The sequence below is a fragment of the Dromiciops gliroides genome, chromosome 3 (assembly GCF_019393635.1).
Source record: "Dromiciops gliroides isolate mDroGli1 chromosome 3, mDroGli1.pri, whole genome shotgun sequence".
NCBI lineage: Eukaryota > Metazoa > Chordata > Mammalia > Microbiotheria > Microbiotheriidae > Dromiciops > Dromiciops gliroides.
Window position 1 is genome coordinate 370524466 of NC_057863.1, and position 21756 is coordinate 370546221.

Consider the following 21756-nt stretch of genomic DNA (forward strand, 5'->3'; position numbering starts at 1 on the left):
TGTAACAGGAATTGTGCTAAGCATCAGGTATAAAAAAAAAAAAAAAAAACCAAAAAACAACTACAAAGATGGTCCATCTCCTCAAGGAACTTTCCTTCTAATAGGAGAGACAAATCACAGAGGAGTGGTGGTCAAAGAAGGGTATTTTGGTTTGGAAATTTATAAATATTGTAAGTAGAAAGTACAGAGTTATATTTATACTTTCTAGTAGTATTACTAGTGGTTTCATGATGGTTGCAAAACCTAATGGAAAGCTAATGGGGGTGATGGGGAATTTAGAGGGTCTACACCTGGCAAAAAGATAGTTGTGGAGAAAATGCCAGCTTTGTCAAATGGGGCATCACTGGAGCATCCAGCTTCACCAATGTTGGGGGTACCAGGGTCATAATTCCGGAGATAAAAGGATTAAGTCCTTCAGGGCATGGAGTAAGGAGAGAAATAATTATGCTATTTGTCCCCAGAACTTGACTGGCCAAGTAGACTAAAGCTGAAGTTATACTTCTTTTGATATAGCTCTCTGGTAACATCTGGCCATTTTATAGCAGCTAGTCCTGGTCACCTAAGAGCATAAAAAGGCCCTGGGACACAGAGTTGAGGCCCAATCCACTCCAGTTACCATACTCTCCATTTCTGATAGGACACATACAAAAGAGGGAAGGCAATTTCCAAACTAAGTGTTTTAGTATCTTTGTTGACTATCCTTTGTAAGGCTAGGTCAAAATAAACCTTTTGTTAACTGCAAAGTGACCTATAAGTTCTTTTTATTTCAGAATGAAGCCTGAACTAAGAAAGAATAATAACTGACCTATGTAGCCCATCTCTACCACTGATCCCTGGTCCCTTGTAAAGTAGAGTAGGAAGAGAGTGAAATTATATTTGCAATTGGGTGCTCTTACCCTAGAAACCAAAGTGGGAAAGGAAAAAATGTAGCTTTTCCAATAGTTTTTCCTTCTTTTGTATGAATAATATTTTATGCCAGAGCTTTTTTAGCTTGAGATCTTCATTCCAGGATGAGGGAAACTTCTTTTCTCCTTAATGTAAAATAATTTTTTCTGCTTTTTAAATAGGAATTCCAAACCTAAGAGTTCTGACAGATCTGTACATTATCGTGGAGATGCCCAAGTGTCATTCAGGTTTAGGTACTTTTGTTCACTTTTTAGTAGCACAGACTCTACTACCTTTCCCCCCTGCTCTTTGTCTCTGTCTGTGAATGCAGAAAAAGGTAGATGATTGCGGAAATTACATACACAATTTAACTCAAGCTTTATAAATTGTTTGTTTTTAAATCACCATATTCTAGAATATGTTTTCCTAATGTTTCAGGAGAAAGCATGTTTGCTTAGTTTTGGTTTTACAAGCATAATCAGAATAATTCCAAAAGAATAATTGTTAAAATCAAAGGCCAGTCCAAATGTGGGAAAACTGTAACCTATTAGTCAGTGAGAGATGATTCTTTGTATTGTGTCTCAACTTGGGTGTGTAGACTTAACTTCAGTAAACTTAAAAAAGCTATGTGTCTCCCCCTAGACTGAAAGAGTGCTCCTCTGTTGTATTTAACTTATAAGTGGTTTAAATTTTGCTTTACTTAAAAATTAGATTCTTAGATTCTTAACTTTTTCAGTTCTTTCAGTATTATTAAAAAAACCTCATAAGTGCCTAATATCTTTGGCTTAAATGGACAATTATATATTAAGCACCTACTCTGTGCCGAGTGCTCTGTTAAGTGCTAAATTTTTTTTTTTTTAAAAAGGTACCAAACCGAGGGCAGCTAGGTAGCCCAGTGGATAAAGCACCAGCCCTGGAATCAGGAGGACCTGAGTTCAAATGCAGCCTCAGACACTTGACAAATACTATCTGAGTGACCCTGGGCAAGACAGTTAACACTCATTGCCCTGCAAAAAAAAAAAAAAAAGTTTTTGTAAAAGTACAAGACAGTCTGGATACACAAGGAAATCACAGTCTAATGGGGAAGGAAACATGTAAACAACTGTGTACAGACTAAATATAGACAGGATAAATGGGGTGGGAGAGGAATCTCCAAGGGAAAGTACTAAGATTAAAGAGGACTAGGAAAGGCTTCTTTCAGAAGGTGGACTTTAGCTGATACTTGAAGGAAGTCAGAGAAATTAAGAGACAGAGATGAGGAAGAAGAGAATTCTAGGCATGAGTCACAGTCAGTAAAAATGCTTAGAGTAGGAAAATGGATTTGTGTGAGGAAGAGCAAGGAGGCCAGGGTCACTGGATCCCAGAGTACATGGAGGCCAAGAAGATATAAAAAGATTAGCTAAGTAAAAAGGGAAGGGCCCAGGTTATAAAGGTCTTTAATAGTCAAAGGATTTTATTTTTGATCCTAGAGGGGACCAACTGAAATGACTGAATAGGGGTTACCATGATCAGATTCGTAATTTGGGAAGATCAGATTGATAACTGAGTACAAGAAGTGAGAGAAACTTGAGTCAGAGAGACCAACCTATCTATAGGTATTGAAATAGCGTAGGCCATAGTGAGTCAAAGAGGGCCTGCACCAAGGTGGTAAAAGTGTCAGAGGAGAATAGGAGATGAATTCATGGGAACCTGAAGGAGGCTATAAAATAGTTTAACTATATCCCCTCACCCCCAAAATTTCCTTTCAGCCTCCAGTTTGTGGAAGATGCTTGGCCACTGCTGGTGTTGCCACTTACCTTTTTTTCTCTTAACCACCTAGAAATAGCTTTCTTTATATCTGCCCTATTTTGTTCTCCATTTATGATTATGTGTTATGGTTATTCCCTGGAGTGACTCTTTTCTCTGTGTGCTAATGGAGTAATAGGAGAAAAAAATTATACCTGAAGATTCCTTTTTTTTTTCTCCCAATACTTTTCAAACTTTGAGTTCCTTGGTAGTGCATTAGTCTCTGATGCTTCCCATTTGAAACTGCTATTGTCCCTCTTTCCAGATGCCTTTCTGAGCTGCACATGGGCTGTGCATCTGTGGCATGCTGACACTGGCCTATGATATGCTGTGTGAGATAAATAGGTCCAAATTTAATTCCTTTTGAACTGAGAAATGAGTTATTTTCTGCAGTTTACATGACTTTCTTCTTTTTTGTGTATTTATTTCTCACTTAAATTGATCATTGCATTAATTTCACAAAGAGTTTTATAAAAGCTTGTTTAGCATCAGGAGCCCTACACAACCAGTAGTAGAATCTCTTTAGAACCCCTGGATACTTATTATGCTGATGACTCTAGGAATAGTGGTTGTTGAATTTTATTGGCCTACTTCTTTAAAACAACTTAATTTCCACAAATCTATTGCTTAAAAGCCAGAGCATCATCCTAAAAGGGAGCTGGTCTTGAGGTCATGAAAATCTGAGTTTTCAAGTCCAGTCTTTGATACATACTAGTTATGTGACCCTGGATAAGTCATTTACTTTCATAGTGCTCTATGCAATTCTGGATGGCAAAAACATACAAAAGGGTGCCAAGCTACATTAGAAGTTTCTTACCAAGAGATCCCTATATTAATGAAATCACATATCCGTGTGCTATATTCTTCTAAAACTTTATTTTTGAAGGAATTAGCAAGCCTTCCTTTTATAGAGGTAAAGGGAAGCACTGAGGAATCTTGTGAAAAACAAATGTGCATTACTCTTTAACATATTTCATATTTTAAGACATATATGACATCTTCCCAAATTAAACGTGTATATATTTGAAGACTAAGAAGGGAAAAGGATTGTTAACCCAATGTGCTACTTGGTAGGTATAGGAAAGAAGGAAGCAGAAAATGTCATCCTTCATTGACTTCTTTTGGAAGAGAATGCAGAATAATCTTGAAGCTATTTAAATGGTTTGAATATTAAAGTCCTGATTAGCTATTGTACAGGTAATCAAAATAACCTCAAATGCATTAAAACCTATAAAGAATATAATTCACCCAATGCAGACCATAAGTAAATTTCCCAGGTAAATGGGAAATTTGATTAAATGATCTATAATAATTCATTTGTAAAACCTTTTGTTAAGCTAAAAACAGATATTTCTGGTCTGAGCTTTCTGAATTGCCTGGGAACACTGCTCTCATCCACCAGATATTTTCTCAATGCTTTTCTTCATAGTGCCTAGGTAGAAAGAGGCATATGTTAGAGGTGTTCTCCCAATTCAAGAGGTATCTTAAAGTTTCTGAATGCTTTTGAATTTGACTCACTGAAGGATGAGCAAGAGAAACTAGTAGACTTGTCAGTCCTGCTTCCCATCACTACAAAATTCTAATTTTGTTTTCTGACACCTGTTTTGATATTGACTGTCTAAATATTGGGGGGGGATAATTAGCTTTTACACTCTGCCAACAGCTGTGCCAAGTGCAAGAGATATACAAAAACAAAAAGTAGTGTACCCCTCAAGGAGCTTACATTCTAAAATGATAGAAAACAAACAAGGAAATGGTAAACAAAAAGGGGGCACAATTATAGTGATGTTATGTGGTGCAATAGGAGACTAGCTTGGCACACTTTTCAGGAACAATGACAGAACTGAGTTGACCATAGTTCTAGAACTAGAAGCCATGAGAGTGGTTTGAAAAGAGTAGTGTATGTCAGCAAGTTGTTTAGCAAGTTTGTTTTAAAAAAAGATGGTCAAAAGATAAAGAGTGAAGTGAATGAAGCATGGTTCTGGTCTTCCTGAAAATATTAGGGCATGAAAAGGAGTTGGTGAAATCAGAATTGGTGAATCAGGACAGTCAGAATCGGTTCCAGAAATAATGGGGTTAAAACCTCCAGGGCATGGTCGCTAGTATGGTGGGAAAAATGTAAACTAAGTGAAACATTTTTTTTAATCAATTTTTTAGGCCTGCTAACTTCTAAATCAAGATTTGGTAGGCCAGATAAATGTTATATTAATACACTTCACCTTAATCTTTTACCCTTACCTGCCCTCTTAGAAACAGTTTTCCTCTCACCCCAATAAATTTTTCATTCGTTCTGTGCTCAAGGTTGTAATTTAATTTAATTTTTGTTTTTGTTTGATTTGGGGGATGGGTTGAAGTGGAGGATGGGATGCTTGGAGCCCTTTATTTTTATTACCAAATATGGCCCTTTTGCAAAAGGTGCATGGGATCAGTTTTTATACATTAAAAAGTAACACAGACATCAAGTATATTAGGAGTTCTCTCTAACATTGGGAAGCTCTCTCTCTAGTACAATTCCCTAGTGAGGAATTTGGCAGGAGGCAAGCCTATCTTGCCTATGATAGAAAAGAGTTTTAGTTACTGACTTATCAAAGGGACCTTGTTATAAGAATTTTGTTCTTGTAAGAATCTCAAGAACCACTCTAATATCAGGCTCCAGTGTATTTGTACCACTTTCCCAAATCTCTGTCCTTTATAATGGAATAATGAAGAATTTGGACATATGTTACATCTATAAAATACCAGATATGTGGAAGTAATCTTATCTCACTGCTGACAGTTTTATTCATTTGAATTATATGTGCTATCATTCTTATCCTCCTTTTTGGGGGAAATAGTCTCTCAAACATATTTCAAACTAGGAATGAGACCTTTCTGAAGTAAACATATGCATATTGTTCAGTATCTTTAGACAGCTATTCCCTCGGGTCAATTTCCATTCAGAAATAGTTGTAAACATTTATATTGAATAATTTGAACATGAACCTGATGGGGATGACAAAACAGGCTGTCCCTAGAATATATGTTGCCTATTGTTTCTCCTAAGTTGTTTTAATATTCCCTGAATATTTGAATTCATCTTTACTTTGAAACTGCATCTGACCCTGATTTATGGGCACTGTTCTTTGATGCCTTCTGTTTAGCTTACTGAAAAGGGAAGATTTACTGCCTGCTACAGCAAGTAAACGAGTTGGGTAATGCATGAACATATGTGATCTCTTATTTACATCGCAAATAAAAATTAAATGCAAGTTTTGAATTAAGTACATTATTGACCTTCAATTTTGATTTATTATGAATAATCTTCAACAAGTTCCCAGATCCATTAGGCGGTTAAGTGCATTCTATTATTAATATGCATGATCACATACTCTTGTATATATACTGCTTTTAACTATTCATGTTTTCTTCTCCAAAGACTTCTATTCTCCCTTCAGGCTCAGTTCTTCATCTTCCACTTCTCTCCCTGTCTGCCCCCCTACCTAGCAAATACATGGGAAGCTGGGATGATTGCAGCATAATTTCTAATCAAATCAAACCTTGCACCCTTTACCAATCCCTCTCTGTCTAGCCTTATGCATCCAGCTATCTCACCTCTCTAATTGGGAGAAAGAGTATGTTTTAATATAGCCATGAATAGTCCCGGGAGTATTCTCATGTGTAGCTTTTTTTCATTATTATTAACCTGCCCTCCCCACCCTGCTCTCAGTTTCATGAGAAAATTCTGGCTTCTGCCTGAGTGATGGTCTAACAGCCTGAGTATGGCCATACTTTCAATGCCTAATATTGGTTTTCCTGTTTTTCTTCTTTGTTCCTTTACCCAGTTTTTGCAATTTTAACCTTGGGAACACAGAATGGAAGGATAGATAGTGCTATAAATATGTCCCAATAGATGCTTTCTTGAAAACTAAGTCTGGCTATCATATTTTTAAATCCCTATATTCCCAATACAGAGCATGTACTTGTCACCTAATTTATTTGTGGGTAATGATAATATGACAATGAGCCTTCTCAGACCAAGGGAAAAAATGGTTCCCTCTTCCCCCTTTAAAATTACCACCTGCATGATTCCAAAGAATTAAATTCTTGCCTTTGAGTTATGCTTCCAGATTCCTGGGAACAGAGAAAAGTTAATAAAACACATTTATATTGTAGTTCAGAGTTTGCAAAGTATTTTGCTCACAAGATCTCAAGGTCACCAATTTGGTGCTGGAAGGGTTCTTGGAGGTAAGAGCATCCAAACCTCTTAGTTTACCTATGAGAAAGCTAAGGAAGACTGAGGGATTATCTCTAAGGTCCCTTCCAGTTCAAAAACCCTGTGGCTCCTATCTTTCAGATCTGAAATAATATCTTTTCTTCCAGTCCAGTTCTCTTTTTATTATACCACCCTGCCTACCCTACTCAGTGAAGGTCAATCTTTTGAAGAAGTATCAAGGGCATCTAATTAAATATGAGGTCCTCTCTGAAATAATCACATTAAATATTCCCAGTGGGTCTCAAACATTCCTTCCCCCTCCTTCTCAGATCAACTTTCTAAAAAGGGTCACTAGATAACTGGGACTGTCTATGGAAGATCTTCATACATGCACAACCCAATCAATCGGTAAACATTTATTAAGTTCTTGTGTGTCATGTGCTAGACACTGTGCCAAACATTAGGGATACTAAGAATGGCAAAAGACCGTCCCTGCCCTCAAGGAGTTTATAATCCAGTGGGGGAATTCAACCCATAAAAAGAAGCTGAAAAGAGGATATGGGAGTGGGTTGAAGGAAGGTATGTGAAATGAGGGTAGAGATGATGGAGAATTTCAGAGTAATGCAGCAGGCTGGGAAATGAAGAGATAACCTGAGGGTTCATGCATGTATAAGTATCTTGTTATGCTCCCAAGGAAACCCACTGAGTATAACCGAGGGTGTATGTCATGAAATTATATAGTATTAGACCAAAAAAGAACAGTAAAGGTCATATTCTCTGATAAAGTTCTTTAAAATGTATTAATCTGTGTACATATTGCATCCTTCTATTAGATTACAGGTTTTTTGAGTTAATTATTTATTTGTTTCTTTTTATCTCCAGCATTTAGCATCTTGCCTCAAATTTTAGGAATAGGGATGGGGATTGTACCTATGATTTCAATGGTGAAAGGACCTCCTGAATAAGGAACCTCTCTGCCTTGCACATATAGCAGGCATTTAATAAATCTTGGTTGAACTTATTCAAACAGAATTAAATTACCTAGATCATTCTGGGAACTTGCTTATTTTTCATTGAAAATATACTTCAATATGATTAGTTTCCTTTGTAATTCTATGTATTTTACTATATGCATAAAAATATTATTCTGAGAAAGGGCCCATAGACGTTATCAGACAACCAAGAAGTGCATGATATGCACAAAAAAGTGAAGAACCTCTCATTTAACTGACTACCCTTATTCTTGAGATGAAGAAATTGAGAGACAGAGATTGAGACTTGCCATGATTTAACACAGATCTTCAGTTTGTTATAGCTGAAACTGAAATCCAGATTTCCCAACTTGTAGTCTAATATTCTTTTATTTATACCATGTATATTCCTGTTTTCTTCCCCAGATTTCCAGCACTAATTTTGACCACTAATATATATTTGTAAAATGACTCTCTCTGTGTCTTTATCTCTCCCTCTGGCTTCCTGTCTCTGCTTCTCCCCTCTGTGTTTCTCTCTTTGCCTCTACTTCTTTCTCTGTCTCTCTTGAAATTTTCTTTTTTCCCCTTGTATGAATGGATATACACATATAGGTATCTATATGTAAATATGTATATAGACATTCATACAAGAAATATACATATGTGTATGTCCACATATATGTATATGCATATATACATATGTACACCTTTGGCCTGCCACAACTAATAGTCAAATTTTGCATCTCCTAAGGACATGACTACTCCAGCTTCAAGGTACATTGTTTTTGTGTCTCTATTCTTAAAACTCCACTGCTTATTAGCCCCCATCAGTGGATTTACCTTTGCTAGTCTAACAATCCAACAAAGCACAATCCCAGAGAGTTTGGCTATTTAAAAAAAGTTGAGCAATAGATAGAAAAAGTATCAGCGAGACTATCTGACTGACAGCAGATATCTTGGGTGCAGGATCTCCTATTGAGTGAATCTTTCACTAAAAGATGCCATTGCTGATGATGTTATGGATGGAACAGGAGATCATCATTTTCTTCCCCTCTACTGCCTGTTTTAGAGGCAGAATAGAAAAGACAAAGAATAATCCCTTCTCAAGAATTAGCTTCTTCTGCTATACAGTTGACTTTCTTTTTTAAATGAGAGAGGTGACTCTCTCTCAGTTGACAGAGTTCCTAGCCTTTAATGAAGCTTTAAAGGAAGTGTCTTGCTTTTAAAAGACCACCAGAGGCTAGTCACCCTATAATTCCATCAAGTTTGATTGAAGAGCTTCTTCACACATCCTAGAGGATTAATCAAGTATAAATACTGCTTTACATTTCCTTTAAGGCTTTAACACCTTATTATCTCTATTATCTACCTCTTACATACTGTAATTTCAGCAAGTGGTTTAGGGGGAACTCATTTCATCAGGGATTATGCTGATCAACACACCCACTTTAAAAAAAAAAAAGTTTGATTAGAAACTGTGTAGCCCAAATTGTTGCATGAGTAGCTACCTGGACTGAGCTAGTGATATATTATTCCCTCTGAATTTGTTAGATTCAGAAAATCCTTTCCTGTTGTAAATTTTAGACCCCATTTATGTAATCTAGACATTTTCTGGGCATTCTTTTGTTAAAGAAAAAATGTCATTTAAACAAAATAACACAATGCCAAATTGTCAAAATAACAAAGAAACTCAAGTTGTTTAAAGGAAACGTGACTTTTTTCCACAAAATGCAAATTAACTGGTTTATCTTTCCTTTCTCACATAGTAATTCCTTCCTGAATGTATTAATATTTACATATTAAAACCTAGTTCATTATTAATTTAAGTTGTCAGTAGGAATTTATTAATTGATTGTCCTTCCTCTAGCATAAGACAAAATATCTGTTTAAAGATAATTTTAGCTTGGGGTAGTTTCATGTGCCTATAATCCCTGCTTCTGGGGAGACAGGTGGATTATCTGCCAGGAAGCAGCCCCACCAAGTAAGCCTGGTCAATTTCTTGAGTTTGGGAAACAAGAAAGAAAAAAGTTGCAGTCTAAGGAAGGAAATTCTGACCTATTTCAGGAGTTTGGAAGGTTACATAATGTGATAAAGATAATCACTGACTCTCAGAATTGGAAAGGAACTGAACATTGCCTAGTCCATCACCTGAACCAGGATCCTCTCTATAACAGAGCTCACAAGTAGCCTTCCACCTTTTGCTTTCTCATGGTTTCTAGTGAGTTGATATCTTTTGTTATTATATCATTCATATTTCCCAACATATTCCAACCTCCCATACCAAAGAGGTATCTATAGTAATAAAAGATTGGGGGGGGGGCAGCTAGGTGGCACAGTGGATAAAACACTGGCCCTGGATTCAGGAGGACCTGAGTTCAAATCCAGCCTCAGACACTTGGCACTTTCTAGCTGTGTGACCCTGGGTAAGTCACTTAACCCTCATTGCCCTGCAAAAAAAAAAAAACAAAAACAAAAACAACAACAACAACAAAAAGATAGGGGGAAAGATAGGAAAAAAATCCATCAAAATTCAGTCTCATTTTATGTATAGATGATTTCAGGGCTGTGGAAAAGGAACTAACAGCTGAATTGGAGCAGGAGGTGATCAAGAAGGTGATACTTGAATCTATCTTAGAAGGAATTTAAGAATTCTAAGATGAAAAGGTGAGCAGAGTCCATTCCAGATATGAAGTTGAGGTTCCTCTCCAAAAGCTTGCAAGTTATACTCTGCATTTTGCATTAGTTCTGGGGTCCAAATCTCAATCCTATTCTTTGTTAACAGATTTTATGATACCCAAAGTCTACTGTTATGTCCCCATTCAAGTCTTCTCTTCTATATTCTAAAAATGCCCAGCTCCTTCAGGTGCTCCTCATAGGGCATGATCTTGAAGCTATTTATGTTAGGTTTGTTTTTCTCTGGGTGCTCTCCAGATTCTCATAAGTTTTCTAACTGTTATCAGGATGAAAAAAACAGTAAGCTTTTTTTTCAGTGAAGTTTAATTCCATGTGTTATGTTTAAACTGAAGACAATATTCAAATTTTTAAAATGCATAATTTAATTCCATAATCATACTTTTCTCTGTCTTTAAACATATTCTGAATTTTTCCATTGGCAGACCCATAGATAGGCAAATGGGTCAGGTGTGGGCCCACTTAGACCCACATCCATATATACTTCATTATTAAATGTCTTATTTTAGAGAGTTTAGAAACTTATATTCATATATTATTAATAACAACAGTATTAATGCACTCTGCCTTAATGAAAAGATCACTGAATTTGGAGTCAGAGGACCAAAGTTCAAATTCTACCTCTACCATTCACTCTCTATGTGACCTTAGACAAGTTTCTTTACTTTTCTTTTCCTGTTTCCTTATAAACCATCCTTAACATCCTCTATAGCTCTTAATCCTGTGTCATATTTGAAAATAACTTGAAAAGAAAAATAATGTGTTTTAGAAGAAAGAGTTGAGAGAACTAAGTTTTAGTCTTGGTTCTGCCACTGACAAGAAGAGTACTCTTTTGAGAAAGTCACTTTAACTGTTTTGGGCCTCAGCGTTGTTGCCTACAAAATAAAAAAAGGTTAGCCAAGATAATCTCTAAGCTCTGTTTCATCTCTAACATTCTATAATTCTATGACAAGACGGAAAAATTACACACAATAGAGAAATAGTGCTTTTAACTTTTCCAGCCAATTTGTAATGAATGACAAGCTGAAATATAAGCTACAGTAAAACTATGAAAAGAGAAAAGTTATAGATTCAGATTGTTCTTGAGATTTAAATATCCATCGTATTTGGAACACATTTATGAACTGTTTTCTCAGAGGGCTTTAGCATTTTTTTCTGAACCAAAAATGTATTACTATGGAGGAATATTTATGGTACAGACATGATTCTGCAAACCTTTTTTTTTTTTTTAAGTTGGAGGGGGGAAAAATCTTTGCTTTTGTAGATTTTCTGCTTTTCCAACTGCTGGAATTTAGTCACATTGAAATAATTTGAATCACAGAATAAATTCCACCACTGGGTGAATCTCTTCCTCCCGGGCTTTGCCTTTTATTTATTTATTAGGTTTCTCAAATTGGACCCTTGGCTTAAATAGCTTCAGGGCAGAAATACAATAGAATGGCATTAGTTAAAATATACCCAGCATCAGCAACATGAAAACATAATAGTAAAACAGCATGAGCATATACATACAAACATAGTCATCGTTTTACCACCCCACAGGGGCATGCCAGCTTACAAAGACATATCTTGTGCCATATCCTGAAGCTTAGGAAACTAGGACTCTTAAAAAGCACAGTAGGAAGAGATTTCCAGCTAGGGAGAAACTTCTGTGTATAGTCCTAGGAAGTAACCTGGGAATACAAGAACTGTTGATAGAAGCTCATCTCAATTGGCATGATTTTTTATGTTTTTTAAAGAGAAAAACAGTATAAAACAAACAAATCATCCCCACTGGATATCTCCCTCATTATGCCAAATGAGGGAACTTTACCCCATTTACTTAATTCAACACTTAATAGAAGCAAACATGCAGATATGTATGTGCACACACACACATGTCTACATGTTTGAGTTTGAAGAGGGAAGGATATAAATATAAAGTTTTGTTTTTATGTCGTTCTTGTTGTTTTAATATACATAAGACCAATGATTACCCATCTTAGGTGAAAATTAAGAAATAATTTATATTTAAGCCATTTGGAGAAGAGAGTGAATATTATGTATCTTAAAAAAAAAAAACCTACAACCTTACTTTAGATCTATATGCATCCCTCTTCAAACTCAAACATAGTCAATGGTGTAGTTAACAATCCTGAATTACATTTTCAGTCAGAGGATCATATAACTTCATTGCAGATAAAAATTCTAGAATTATTTATTTTATTCTAGAATGAATAAACAAAAAGTATTTAAGTGCTTACTATGTGACTTTTGGGAAGACAAAGTAGACCATCTTTTGTCTCAATTCTCACCCACCCTTTAATCAATGAATGAGTGCTACCTCAGACAAATTAAGACCTGGGAAAAACCTTAGCTTAAAAAAAAAAGGTCTCCAAACTGCATTGCCAGTCATCTTGACTTATATCTTGCCACTGCACTACAATGACTCTGGGGGAGAGAGTGAGGCTGATGACTTTGCACAACTATTCTTTACTTATATCTAATTCACTTGCAAGTCAATACATCACCTTCCTGATGTCACTGGTCCTCTTCAAGAATGGACAACAAACAATGTGCCAGATTTGGTACTAAGGGTTGGGGTTACAAATAGTAAACTGAAATAGCCTCTGACATCAAGGAGTTATACTCAGATTGCATATAATCTAAAACAACACATAAGGGGAGGTGGTGGCCAGGTAGGGGCATTTAGGAATTGTTAAAATTGCAGGGATTTTCACTAAAGCCATAGGACTGTCATTTGTGGTTATTATTAATTTGATCATCATTCTCAAAGCAAGTAGAAATGTATGAGGGGTTGGAGGTAGGGTTATGTGCCTTCACATATAGGAAGATAGATGCCCAGGCAAGCCTTGGTTTCATAGTATATAACTAGATAGGTTGTGTTGAGACAATTTGGAATTCAATTAGAAAATGGAATCTATGTAACAGGCATAGAAATCAAGTCTTAAGTAATCATCTATTAAGTGCCAACTATGTTCTAGGTTCTCTGCTGGGTGCTAGAGACACTAAGACAGATAATGAAATAATCCCTACTCTCAAGGAATTTGCTTTGTATAGTGGGTTGTAGCTTATTTCATCTGTTATGATTCTCTTTTAAGGAGAGGGAGAACATTACAAAGGTTACTTCAGGCACCGAGGGAGTGCTGACATTGTTCTCACTACACCATTCCACAAATTTAATTGGTCATGGATCAATACAACTAATAGAATCCTTCCGCACTCAACATTTCAACACACAATATGCAACAACTAAACTACACATTAGGAATCCTGTGAGTCACATATTGACTCAGAAAACCATATATTAACATTATGTTTCATTGTATTTTTATTTATTTTGTTAAATATTTTCCAATTTCATTTTATCTGGTTCTGCAGGAAGGATATTGTGATTTGGGTGTATGATACCTCTTATCTAGGTAATTCCATAAGAGTATAACAGAGAAGGTGAGTTGCTTTGTTTTGTTTTATTTTTCCCATCTGGGAGTCCCTCTACCAATAAATCACAGATTGTCCCAATGCCTATAATTCTATCACTCTGGTACAATAATTGGCTTATTTTAAGCCCCTAAAATCCATATGATTCCTTCATCGGCAACTTTAGGTACCTTATTTTAGATGAAAACATCAATTCAGTTACAATCACTCTGTGTCCCAGTTAGGAAAATACCTCACACTAAGCAAAGGGCTCTCTGACTAACTTCATATTTGTATATCTCTAGGTAAGTGGGAAGGGAAGAGACAAGCATTTATTAAGCTCCTACTATGTGCCAGGTGCTGTGCTAAACATGACAAATATTATCTTATTTGATCTTCACAACAACCTTGTGAAGAAGATGCTATTATTATGCACATTTTGTAGACAAAGGGACTGAGGTAGACAGGGGTTGCCTTATCCAGGTTCACACAGCTATTTTTTTTTCATTCTTTTGATTTTGTTCAATAGATTCGAGAGTCATTAGCTTCTACTTGTTCGATTCTAATTTTTAAGGAATTATTTTCTTCAATTAGCTTTTCTTTTCTTTTTTTGTGGGGCAATGAGGGTTAAGTGACTTGCCCAGGGTCACAAAGCTAGTAAGAGTCAAGTATCTAAGGCTGGATTTGAACTCAGGTCCTCCTGAATCCAGGGCTGGTGCTTCATCCACTGAGCCACCTAGCTGCCTGCCCTTTCAATTAGCTTTTGTACCTCCTTTTCTGTTTGGGCAATTCTACTTTTTAAGGATTCGTTTTCTGCAGTGGCTTTTTGTACTTCTTTTTCCATTTGGTTAAATCTACTTTTTAAGAATTTGCTTTCTTTTTCAAGCTGTTTACTCTTTTTTTTCATGATTCTCTTGAATAATTCTCATTTCTTTTCCTAATTTTTCTTCTACCTCTCTTATTTGATTTTTAAATCTTTTTTGATCTTTTCCAGGGAGACTTTTTTGGGCCTCAGATTAATTCATATGTCTTTTCGAGGCTTCATATGTAGGCACTTTGACATTGTTGTCCTCTTCTGAGTTTGTGTTTTGATCTCCCCGTCACCATAGTACGTTGCTATGATCAGTGCTTTTTGTTTGTTTGCTTTTCATTTTATATCCTATTTTATGATTTTAAAAGCTGAGCTCTGCTCCTGGGGCTGAGTAGACACTGTCCTGAGTTTCTTATGCCAGAGCCAGGGGCAGGTCTCCTACTGCACTGGGGTTTACTGGTCTGGTCTAGTCAGCTATGCCTGGGTCTCCAGGTATTCCAAGCCTGACCACTAGACTTCTATGTTAAGGCTGAAGCCCTCACCACTAGCCAGTTGAGTCACTGGCCTGCTGAGTTGAGACTGCAAGACCTCAGTTCCTAATCTGTGCTGGGGATAGAGGCTTCCTGCTGGCTTGCCCCAACAGCCCCTGAGCTGGATGTGCTCCCCTTTTATGTAAGCGAGACAGACCTTTCCTGTAGTCCTTCTAAGTTATCTTGGGATGGAAAATTGTTTCACCCTGTTGATGCCTTTTCTCCTCTACTTTGGCTTAGCATCCCTGATCAGTCACACAGCTAGTAAGCATCAGAAGCTGAATTTAAACCCAGGTCTTCCTGAATTCAGGCCCAGTGTTCTGTGCACTATGGAGTTACCTAGTAGCCTATAAGTCTTGGCCTCTGTTCTTGAGGCAAAATTCAGTTTACTGGAAACATAGATAGTAAAATAGCCAATTATAGTATCTGTTTGTAGAGAGGTACTGGGAAGGAATTTGGGGAAAGAAGTGACCCAAGAAGGACTTCCCTCAGCCCAGGCTTTTTGCTCCAGATGCCTGTACAGCCAGTGGCTCTCCTTACTATCTCCCTGCTGAGCTATAATTCAGTCCTACATTTACTCCCCTTGGGTCTGCTAAAATGCTTTCTCTTGATTGACACTGCTGGAACTTCCTGATTCCAGCTAACTCGCCTCACTTATAAATGACTCAGACGGCCTAATGAAATCCCTTGACCAACTGGAAGAGAATTCCTTTCTGATGTTTTTTCACTTTATCAAATACCTTTCAAAGACTTTGAGTGAGATCTATTGATTATTGTTTAAGAAGGATGGAGTTGAATAAATGTATCATCACATCTTTACATATATGATCAGATGTAAGATAATGTATTTTGTTAGGTTGGGGGTAAGAGGCACTTTCACTGAGGCAGGTATGTATTCCAGGAATGAAAGACAACCAGTACAAAAACAAGGAGCTGACAAATGTGTGGGCAAGGCAGGAAATCTAGTTTATCCAGAATTTAAATTGCATAATAAGTTCTGTCTAATAGGGTGGAAACACTGTTAGAGTCAGGTTGTGAAGGAACTTAAATGCCTAACAAAGGAGTATGAAATTCATTCTTCAAAAAATAGTGAACTGCTGGAGTTTATTGAGGGGAATGGCATGGTCAAAGCTGTGCTTTAGAAAAAAATGAATTTGGTACCAATGGACAAAATGGTAGATTAGAGAAGGGAGAGGCAAGCTGGGAGGAATAACAAGGAGGCCCTAAGTTATTTAAAGGCAGAAATTATTCCATGATATCCTCAAGTATCCTCAGTATCCTCAATACTTCACTCGGTCCCAAAAGGCGCTAAAAAGACTTGTTGAATGAATGAGGCTACTAAGTGCTATAGTGATTAAAGCGCTTGACTTGAAATCAGGAAGATATGAGTTGAAATCTAGTTTCAGACACTTAGTAGCTATGTGACCCTGGGTAGTTCAACTAATCTGTCTGCCTCAGTTTGTTAATTTGTAAAATGAAGATAGTAATGGTTCCTACCTCACATGGGTTGTTTTAAGGATCAATGTGATGATATTTATAAAAGTGCTTTGCAAACCATGAAGTACTATATAAATTCTAATGATTATTATTATTAATGCTCGAATCTAGGATGGGAATCTTTCATGATGGTGTTACATATCTTTGACAAGTATTACATGATTTCCTTGATGTTAATCACTTAATTCAGATCAGTACATAAGCAGGTACCTCTATTGCATATTTCAAGGAATCTTATATAACTTTAATGTGTAGGAGACAACTTTTTGGAAGAAAGATTTTTAAATGGCATTTTGTTCTGCCTAATCAAATGCATTTTTATAGTCACCTAATAACAAGCACAGTAGGATCTTGCTTACTCTGCATCTCTCAGTCAATTGTGTGACTATAAAGATATCCTAAGTTGGATAATTACCAAAGCCTGCCTACTCTCTTTTCATTCTTTGCTTAAGTATTCTGTTGATAGATGTGTTGATTGTCCTCATAAAAATGTTGTAGATATGGGAAACAGCTAGGTGGCACAGTGGATAAAGCTCCAGCCCTTGATTCAGGAGGACCTGAGTTCAAATTCAGCCCCAGACACTTAACACTTAACTAGCTGTGTGACCCTGGGCAAGTCACTTAACCCTCATTGCCCCACAAAAAAAAAAGAAAGAAAGCAAGAAAAGAAAAGAAAAGAAAAAAAGAAAAGAAAAAAATGTAGATATGGAGAAGTAGGAATATGAGGTGGCAGTTGCTGATAATTTTATTAGCTATTTTCAGTAATAACAGTGGATATATTTCCCAAATGTTTATTGTTTCTCTGAATATATTTTGAAAATTGATTCCTCAGCATTCTCAAATTTTTGTTACTTCTGAAATATTGTTTTGGCATATCTAAATACTGTCTAATCCAGCTACTCTTTTTGTCTTCATATTCTTTAGTGCCATTTCTACTTCATAGAAAACTTAGGGACTATGATGTTGAAGTCAACATATAATGGTTTCTGGGTTGTGTGCTGATGAAGATTCAATTTCTTTTAGTCTCTTGACTAGCCCTCCCTGCTTAATGACTTCCTATCCTGTAATCCTTCCCTCAAGATATTGGTTTACTTTGGGGGAAAGAACAATTCCGCCCCCCCCCTCCCTTTCAGGGAGTCTTATTCAGTTCTTTCTTCTTTCCTTCTTCTGACCCTCATAAAGAGTTAGCCTAGGGGGGCGGCTAGGTGGCACAGTGGATAAAGCACCAGCCCTGGATTCAGGAGTACCTGAGTTCAAATCCGGCCCCAGACACTTGACACTTACTAGCTGTGTGACCCTGGGCAAGTCACTTAACCCCCATTGCCCCCCCCCCCAAAAAAAAATAAGAGTTAGCCTATTAGATCCTTTTTGTCCATTAATGACACCTCTTTCTTTTTCTTTTTTTAATCAAAACTGTGATTTCAGTTTTAATTTTTAAAATTTTTTTCCAATTGCATATAATGATATTTTTGGAATTCCAATTTTTTCTCTCCTGTGGTAAAAAAGTGAAAGTTTTTAACTGTCGGTTAGCGAAAACTGAAGCACCACCCTTTCGGGGAGGACAGCAAGAATGTGATATAGGTTATACATTAAAATCATATTGAACATATTTCCACATTAGTCATGTTGTAAGAGAAGAATCAGAACAAAAGGGGAAAATGCAAGAAAGAATAAAAAAGAACAATAACAAAAAAGGAACAATAAAACTGAAAATAGTATGCTTCAATCTTCATTCAGACTCCATACTTCTTTTTCTGAATGTGGAGAGCATTTTCCACCATAAGTCTCTTGGATCATTGAATTGCAAAGAAAAGTTGTTTATTACAATTGATCATCACACAATATTGTTGATCCTGTGTAAAATGTCCTCTTGGTTCTGTTCATTTCATTCAACATCAGTCCCTGGAAGTCTTTCCAGGTTTTTCTGAAATCCATCTGCTTATCATTTCTTACAGCACAGTAGTATTCCATTATATTCATATAGCAAAATTTGTTTAGCCATTCCCCAATTGATGGACATCCCCTCAATTTCCAATTCTTTGCTACCACAAAAAGAACAGCTATAAATATTTTTGTACATGTGGCTCTTTTCCCTTTTTGTGATCTTTTTGGAATATAGTAGTGCTATTACTGGATCAAGGGGTATGCACAGTTTTATAGCATTTTGGGCATAGTTCCAAACTGCTCTCCAGAAGGGTTTGATCAGTTCACAGCTTCCCCAAGAGTATATTATTGTTATAATTTTCCCACATCTCCAACATTTATCATTCTCCTTTTTTGTCAATTGGATTATTAGCCAATTGGATAGGTATGAGGCAGTAACTCAGAATAATTTTAATTTGCATTTCGCTAATCAGTAGCAATTGAGAACATTTTTTTTAATATGGCTGTTGATAGCCTTAAATTTGTAATCTGAAAACTGCCTGTTCATATGCTTTGACCATTTCTCAATTGAGGAATGACTCATATTCCTAAATATTTGATTCAGTGCTCTCTATATTTTAGCTATGAGGCCTTTATCAGGACTGTCTGTAAAAATTTTTTCCCAGCTTTCTGCTTTCCTTCTAATCTGTGAAAAATGTTTTGTAGTTCTGGTTATATAGTTACTGTGCTTGTCTTGGGAGGTAGACTCCCAATTTTTTATATTGGCCACAGTTATTTTAAATGGAATTTCTCTTTCTATCTGTTGTTGCTGGTCTTTATTGGTAATATATAGAAATACTAATGATTTGTGTGATTTTGTATCCTGCAACTTTGCTAAGGTTGTTAATAATTTCAAGTAGCTTTTTAGTTGTTTCTCTAGGATTTTCTAAGTATAACATTATATGCTCTGCAAAGAATGATAGTTTTGTTTCCTCATTAGCTATTCTAATTCCTTTCATTTCTTTTTCTTCTCTTATTGATATGGGTAATATTTCAAATATTATATTAAATAATAGAGGTGATCATGGGCATCCTTGTTTCACCCCTGATCTAATTGGGAATATCTCTTAACTTATCTCCATTGCTATTAATGCTTGCCAGTTGTTTAAAATAGATGTTGTTTATCATCTTAAGGAAAACTCCATTTATTCCTATGCTCTCTAGTGTTTTTAAGAGGAATGAGTGCTGCATTTTGTCAAAAAGCTTTCTTAGCATCTATTTAGGTGATCATATAATTTTGGTTAGTCTTCTTATTGATGTGGTCAACTATGTTGATAGTTTTCCTAATATGGGACCTGCCCTGCATTCCTGGTATGAATCCTACCTGGTGACAATGTATTTTCCTGGTGATAAATTACTGTAATTTCTTTGCTAATATTCTATTTAGAATTTTTGTATCAATATTCATTAAGGAGATTGATCTATAATTTTCTTTCTCTGTTTTTGCTCCTCCTGGTTTAGGTTTAGATTTAGCACCATATTTGTCTCATAAAAGGAATTTGGTAGGATTCCTTCTTCACTTATTTTCCCAAACAGTTTGTATAGTATTGGAATTAATTATACTTTAAATATTTGGTAGAATTCACTTGTAAACCCATCTGGCCCTGGAGATTTTTTCTTAGGGACTTCACTGATGGCTTGTTCAATTTATTTTTTCTAAAATGGGCTTATTCAAGTTTTTTAATTTACTCTTCTGTTAATCTGTGAAATGTATATTTTTGTAAATATGTATCCATTACATCTAGATTGTCAATTTTATTGGCATATAGTTGGGCAAAATAGCTCCTAGTTATTGCTTTAATTTGTTCTTCATTGATGGTGAGTTCAGCCTTTTCATTTTTGATGTTGGTAATTTGGCTTATTTCTTTTGTTTTTTATAATAAAATTAATAAAAAGTTTATTTTATTATTTTTTTCATGAAACTAGCTCTTAGTTTAGTTTTATTTATTAAGTCTAAGGTTTTCCTACTTTCAATTTTATTAATCTCTCCTTTAATTTTCAGAATTTCCAATTTGGTATTTAATTGGGGTTTTTCTTTTTTCTTTTTTTCTAGGTTTTTTAGTTGCATGCCCAATTCATTCATCTCCTCTTTCTATATTTTATTCATGGAGGAATTTAGAGATATAAAAATTTCCCCTAAGAACTACTTTGGTTGCATCCCATAAGTTTTCGTATGTTGTCTCATTATTGTCATTCTCTTGGATGAAATTATTGACAGTTTCTATGATTTGTTGTTTGACCCATTCATTCTTTAGGATAAGATTATTATTTTCCTATTAATTTTTGTCTATCTTTCCATGACCCTTTATTATATAAAATTGTTATTGCATCATGATCTGAAAAGGATGCACTTACTATTCCTGCCTTCTGCATTTGACTGTGAGGTTTTTATGCCCTAATACATGGTCAATTTTTGTGTAGGTGCTATTTACTGCTGAGAAAAAAAGGTATATTCTTTTCTATCCCCCATTTTTCTCCAGAGGTCTATTATATTTAATTTTTCTATAATTCTATTCACCTCCTTAACTTCTTTCTTATTAATTTTGTGGTTAGATTTACCTAGTTCTGAGAGGGGAGATTTAGGTCCCCCACTAATATAGTTTGCTATCTATTTTTTCCATTAACTCACTTAACTTCTCTAAGAATTAGGATACTATACCACTTAGTGCATACATGTTTAGTATAAATATTACTTTATTATCTATGGTGCCTTTTAGCAAGATGCAGTTTCCTTCCTTGTCTCCTTTAATTACATCAATTTTTGCTTTTGTTTTTTCTGAGATAAGGATTATTACACCTGCTTTTTTTTTTTTACTTCAGTTGAAACATAATATATTCTTCTCCAGCCTTTAACCTTTACTCTGTGTGTATCTCTCTACTTCAGATGTGTTTCTTGTACACAATGTTTTGTAGGATTCTGGTTTTTAATGCACTCTGCTATCTGCTTCTGTTTTATAGGAGAATTCATCCCATTCATATTCACAGTTAGGATTACTAACTGTGTGTTTCCCTGCATCCTATTTTCCCCCTTAATTGTACTTTTCTCTTACC

At 35.8% G+C, this 21756-nt stretch overlaps 1 protein-coding gene across 1 annotated transcript in view; it reads left to right on the forward strand.

The window, feature by feature from the left end:
• Positions 1–21756, forward strand: part of LRP1B (LDL receptor related protein 1B) — a 2279180-nt gene that overhangs the window by 1369104 nt on the left and 888320 nt on the right.